Here is a 6,778-nt window from a genome sequence, read left to right as displayed (position 1 = left end):
TGCGGACAAGGCCTGCAAGGCTCGATTCAAGACCCCCTATCTTGTTAAGAAACGACGCGGCGACCGACAGAGGGCAGCTGCGGAGGCCGCCCTCGAGCTACAGCAACAGACCTACGACCAACATTTCCCACCTGCCTCCCGCTCCCGCTCTCGAGGCCGGGCCCGGTCTCGCTCGGTTGCGGGGTCTCCATCCCGCCGGCAGAGCAGGTCTCGGAGCCGGGCGCGCAGCAAAACTCCCAGGGCGAGCCGTAGCCGTTCGAGCTCTCGGCGTCCGAAGCAAGCCGGCCAGCAAGATTCGGACCTACCTGACAAGGTGAGCTGGGCAGATGCGGTTAAGGGCTCGCTGAGACGCAAGGCTCAGGGAGCTACTGCCTCGACTCCAATACTGCCTACTGCCTCAGAACCCAATAATAAGAGGGACCCCAGGGATGTGTCATTAGAAGAAATGCAGCGCGAAAACGCACAATTACGTACGGTCTTGCTACAATTAACCCATGAAATTCGAGAGATTAAACAGTCCATGGCGCAGCCATCTATACCTAAACCTCCTTTAGTCCCGACTCCCGTCACGAACGGTAACGACAGTGCGGCGCCGTCCACAAAGAAACGCGCGGCGGCCAGTTCCGAGTCTCAACAGCTCGAGAACCTCGAATCAGCAGTAAGTGATTGGCGCAAAGCACATGTCACGATAACTGACTGGCGGAAAGAACAAGAAGAAATGAGGAAGCTGCTTTCAGAAATTCAAACCGGGATCCGCAACATCGGCGTTGCGGTCAATAACCTCACTGCTCGAACAGACAGGGTTGAAGTCCATATAGACAAAATCGAGACTCACATAGGCCTTCGCCCAGGCGTGGAAATGATGCCCACCATGGGCCCTACAGTCATTCACCCTAGCCCTATTTCAGGTAACGCACAAGTACCACGATGGCACAAGCACCACGATGGCCAGCCCCACTAACGAGCTCGTGGTGTGGCAGTGGAACTGTCGGGGCTTCACTAAGAAGCAACCACTGCTGCAACAATACGTCCGACACGCGCAACCCAAACCCGACATCATAATGATACAAGAAACAGTAGGTACCGTACCAAAGCTTCCAGGTTACACTGCGCATGCCTCGCCGATTCCCGTTGATCGCGGACTTGCAATTTTAATTCGGAAAGGGACAGTAGCGCAAGAACACAGCGTAAGCGGCACACATGCGGAAAACATGCTTGTAGAGCTCCTTCCCAATAGAACACGCAACCACAGTGTATTTCTCCTCAGCGTATATAGTAATCCGGCTCACTCACGGGCTCGTTTCCTCTCTCTGTTCCGAGGGGCGCTTGCCTTGGCGGGCGCAAACCCGTTTCTGGTCGGAGGAGATTTTAACGCCCCGAACGAGGCCTGGGGCTATGGCTACACTACCGCCAAAGGTCGACGCCTGTGGCAGGACCTACATGATGCCGAGTTAACTCTTATTACCGATCCCACGGCGCCGACCCGCACGGGCACCTCTACGGCACGGGACACGACACCAGACCTGACGGCGGTCTGTAACATCCCTCAAGCAATGTGGCGCAATACCTTTGAAGATCTCGGTAGTGACCACATGATCATAGAAACACGAATTCCTCAAGCGGGTACACCCCCTTTTCCTAAGCTATTCAAATGGACGGACTGGGACAAATTCCGAAAGCAGCGAGCTGAACAGAGAGGTGAGGAGAACACCGATGACATCGAGGCATGGATGGAGACGCTCAACGACGACATGAACAAGGCGACGCAGACGCTCGCACCCGAAGTCCAGGTTGACAAGATCGACAGCCGACTAGCCCACCTCTGGGAAGCCAAGACGTCACTAAACGCAAGATGGAAAAAGCAAAGGCACAACCGAAAGCTTCGTAAGAAGATCGCACATATCAATCGCCAACTGGAAGAACATTGCCGGACCTTAAGCCGCTAACAGTGGTATGACATCTGCAACGCGGTCGATGGGCAGCTCCACAATGGCAGTACGTGGCGCCTCCTTCGTCACCTCTTGGGGGAAACGCAGAGCAAGTCTGCTCAGCAAGCAAACCTGCAACGCCTTTTGCACAAGGAACAGGCTACCACGAGTGATCACCAGCTCGTGACACGCCTGCTAGCCAAGTACTTCCCTCAACGGCCCGATGTTCAACACGGAGATTACACTGGAGAGACAAATGTGACACTCGATGAAGAATTTCACGAGTCAGAGATCCGCGCAGCTCTCCACGACCTTAATGGCAAATCAGCACCTGGTCCCGACAAGGTTACGAACAAGACTCTAAGAAACCTCGATGATGCCTCGATAACCGCTCTTACGGCATACATCAACAAATGCTGGCGAGCAGGTTGCATCCCAGAGGCGTGGAAACGCTCTAAAGCAGTCCTGATACCGAAGCCAGGCAAGCCGTCCAGCCTCGATCACTTGCGGCCCGTTTCCCTCACATCCTGCGTTGGCAAGGTGATGGAGCACGCGTTCCTCTCCCGCATCAACCACCACCTCGAGGACACTGGAGCCTACCCACCCACTATGGTGGGCTTCCGGTCACACCTCTCCACTCAAGACGTCATGCTCCAGCTCTACCACCAGATTATCAATGACCCAACTAGTGGCAACCGGGCCATCCTCGGTCTAGATTTGGAAAAGGCATTTGACAATGTAGCACATGCAGCAATCCTGAGCCGCATAAACAGCTCAACTTGGGTGAGCGAAGCTACAACTACGTCAGAGACTTCCTGTCGCGCCGCACAGTCACCCTCGCGGTCGGCAGCATGACATCCGACGAACATACACTAGGAAGCACCGGCACTCCTCAAGGATCGGTCATATCCCCGCTCCTTTTCAACCTCGTTATGCTGGGTCTCCCGGCCTACCTCGACCAGATCGATGGCCTCCATCACGCCTTGTACGCAGATGACATCACCCTGTGGGTCAACAAGGGCAGTGATGGTCAGATAGAATGCACCTTACAAGCAGCGGTCTCTGCAGTCGAAACCTACCTCCAAGACACAGGTCTCCGACTATCTCCACTGAAATCGGAGCTGCTCGTCTACCGCTCGCGCCGCCGGCGCAAGCCTACAGCCGAATCGCGCCAATGTGACGACATAATCCTCTATACGCAAGACGGCTCCTGCATTCCCCGAGTCCCGAAGATACGCATCCTAGGCATGCATATAACAGCCAACGGGTCAAATATAGAAGCTATTCGCAAAATCGAAGGCAAGGTTACAGCGGCTACCCGCCTGATCAAACGCATTACAAACAAGCACACGGGCATGAAGGAGGACAGTGTCATGCGCCTCATACACTCTTTCGCAATCAGTCACATCGCTTATGTGGCTGCCTTCCACAACTGGAATGTCACTGAAAGGGAGAAAATCAACACCCTTATACGCAAGACTTACAAGATCGCCCTTGGCCTACCGGAGTCCACAAGCACTGCTCGTCTGCTACAGCTGGGGGTATACAACACGCTTGAGGAAATTGTGGATGCGCAAAGAACCTCTCAACTCGAACGCATGTCTCTGACAGCCACGGGCCGCTACATCCTGCAGAAACTCGGCTTCAACTACCACGTCCAACACGGTCAGAAACAGGTCATTCCACCTGACCTCAGCGACACGCTGATTGTCGCCCCTATACCTCGAAACATGCACCCCGAATTTAATCGGGGCCGACGCCAGGCCCGTGCCAAGGCACTGCTGCGCTCCTTGGGTGGAAAGAGGACTACGCGCTTTGTAGACGCCGCAGAATACACACGAGAACACCGGTTCACGGCGGTAGTCGTAGACGTTAGCTCCCGGCTTACGCACGCGTGTAGTGTCGCAACAGAATACCCCGAAACAGCAGAAGAGGTAGCAATTGCGCTTGCGCTTACGGACCCCCTCTGCGAGGTAGTTTTTAGCGACTCACAATCCGCAGTTCGCAACTACGCGCGGGGGCGCATTTCCTCCGAAGCTCTCCAGATTCTAAGGAAAGCTGGTCGACAGCACTTAGATAACACCGCCATCATATGGTTTCCAGCGCATGTCGCCACCCCCACCGATGAGGGCCTCATTAACTTGAACGAGGTAGCACACCGCTCTGCGCGAGAACTGACCCGCCGCGCAGAATCGGAGACCGCCTCTTCGAGTTCAGAACTGCTGGCTCAAAACACGCGAGAACGCCTGGTCAGGTACAATGACATCACCCAGCACTACCAGCTAGGCAGGCGGTTGCTGCCCCCACCTCACCCCATGCTGAAACGTCGCCAGGCAGTCATCTGGCGACAATTGCAAACACAAACCTTCCCCAGTCCGGTGCGATTGCAGCACATTTTCCCCGCGCAATACCCGACTGCTCTTTGCAAATTATGTCAGGCAACTAGAGCGACGCTGTCACACATGTTGTGGGAGTGTCGGGTTACATCAGCTACAATGGCAGTAGCTCCGGAGGCTCTTGCGTCGAAGTGGGCCGCCGCTCTGCGCAGCTCCAACCTCAAGACACAAGAGTGGGCTGTCCAGCAAGCCCGAGAGGCGGCGACGAGGCAAGGCCTCGAAGTCCCCTCATGGGAGACCTGAGCCCGGGTCGTCAAATTTGCCGGATTCAGAATAAAGTTGTTTCCATCCATCCGTGGACATAACAACGCTCTTTGTACTGAGGCGTCCACTGCGTAAGTTTGAGCCGATGTCAAGGCTACACTTTTGTTTTGTCTACATCGTGTTACGGGAAGCAGAAAGTCTTTATGGCCCCCGACTCTACATCACGTGACCGTTTGGGTAAGTGAACGAGAAATAATAATGGCAATATAGGAAGCAGTAGGTTTTTAGAATGACAACCATAATTCTGTAGTAGCTATGAAGGAGTTTGGCTTTTTAAATATTTGGTTTAGCTACAAAAAACAAAAAGAGTTCTTTGCCCAGACATTGCAATATTGTTTTGTTCACCTCAAGAGCGGGCATGTTCAGCTTTGAGCAGTGTGGAAACAAGGAAAGAATACTTCAATTTGAGAAACTGGGATAGTACTGCCCCCTGTTTTTCTGACCTGCTTGGATCTGCAAACGCGAATGCGCGGGCTTGCGGTATTTGCAAAATACTCACGCTAATGCAGCTCGCATCGTTCAGCGTTCTATAAAACAGAGCCCTATGAGGTTATGAATAATGTGAATGAGCGCGCCAGTGCTTCACAGTTCGGAAGACTACCGTTTGCGCTCTTACTTGCGGATGATGCTAGTTTCCTTTAGGCCATTTCGTAATCCGGGGCTACAAGAAGGAGCTTGAAAGCCATTTCTTAGCATTTTGTCAGAAAACAACGCTTCTACAAGGCTGCTTTTTAAAACGTCGCACGTGGGCTCAAGATTGTGCTGAGCGAACGTGTCCATCTGTTGTAGTCCACATGCCTGTATCATTTACTTTTACTTTTCACTGGTGCTTCTTAGTTAATACTGCTTTTGAAGTCAGCGATGGGTGGAGACTGCTGTAAATCCTGTGGCCTTATTTTCAAGCAAAAGCGGACAAAATTGTACCTTAATACTGAACAGACGAAGTTCAATATAGCATACAAGGGGAAAATTTGACAAATTCCTATTGTGCGGACCCTAATATAACCGTTTTCTTCCTGCCATGACAATATGTGGCTACTTTACTGCGAATCTACTGGCGAATCGATTCATGCTTGTAGCAGGGACACAAGTGTCTACGGACCATAACGTTTTTTTTTCTCTTTTAGTTTTTATTTTAACCTACGGTAGGAAAGCGTGGCAGGGCTATATTGGTGTTGGTGGCACAGCTTCCAAGGCGAAGAGATTTTATTTGCTGTCTGTGTGGAAAAAGGGCGTTTCGCTTCGTCTTCCTTTATCTGGCTACAAAACTTTTTTGTATTTCGCCTCCCTCAAAATGCGGTTATCGAGGCCGGAAACAATAGTACATTGCTGCACTGCACTGTGATTAGGTGGTTCTTGTCCCTCATGTGCAAGCACTGCGCAGCTTGCGTGCAGATAGGGAAAATAAGTGGAACGTAAGCCTCGTGTCCGTTTCTACACTCTTAGGCAAAGTTGCACCCTTTGGCTTGCCCCTTCTGCCACACAACAATAATCGTTATCTGCCTTGATGCGTTCCCTTTCTTTAACGCTGCGAGCCCGGTACTTTCTAGTAACGAACGGCACGCGCGTTATCAGAAGGGGCACTCCAAAGGGTGTAAACTGTTCTAGGCTGATAACGCGCGTGCCGTTCGTTGCTGGAAAGTACCGGGCTCGCAGCGTTAAAGAAAGGAAACGCATCCAGGCAGATGACGATTATTGTTGTGTGGCAGAAGGGGCAAGCCAAAGGGTGCAACTTTGCCTAAGAGTGTATGCTGTCATATTTGCGTTTCGGTGCAAAGAAGGCGCGGACGCGCTGACGCTGTAAATATCGAAAGAAACACGGCTGATGTTTGGTGTCAAGTGACCTGTTTACACAGCTTTGAGTGTACAAAAGAACGCTGAAAGTTTTGTGGTGGTGACTTTGGTGTAACTCAGCGCCAGCAATGTGTCGGTACAAGCGGTACACTGGCATCGAGACCAGAGCTGCTCGAAGGTGCCTAGCCGCAGGATGAACTATTCCAAGGGGCAACGGATCTAACGCTGCAAGGAAATTTACTCCTGCCGCGTTTTGTCTTGTTATACGCTCGATGGTCCTGAAACGACGTATATGCTGTTGAATTCCCCGTGCAGCTCCAAAGCGCAAAAGTCAAAGCTTTGGTATTTCTCACAATCATCCGCATTTATATCTTGGCCCCCGTATTACACTTGAGA

This window comes from Dermacentor albipictus, chromosome 4 (genome assembly GCF_038994185.2).
Source record: "Dermacentor albipictus isolate Rhodes 1998 colony chromosome 4, USDA_Dalb.pri_finalv2, whole genome shotgun sequence".
Taxonomy (NCBI): domain Eukaryota; kingdom Metazoa; phylum Arthropoda; class Arachnida; order Ixodida; family Ixodidae; genus Dermacentor; species Dermacentor albipictus.
This window is presented reverse-complemented; position numbering follows the sequence as displayed.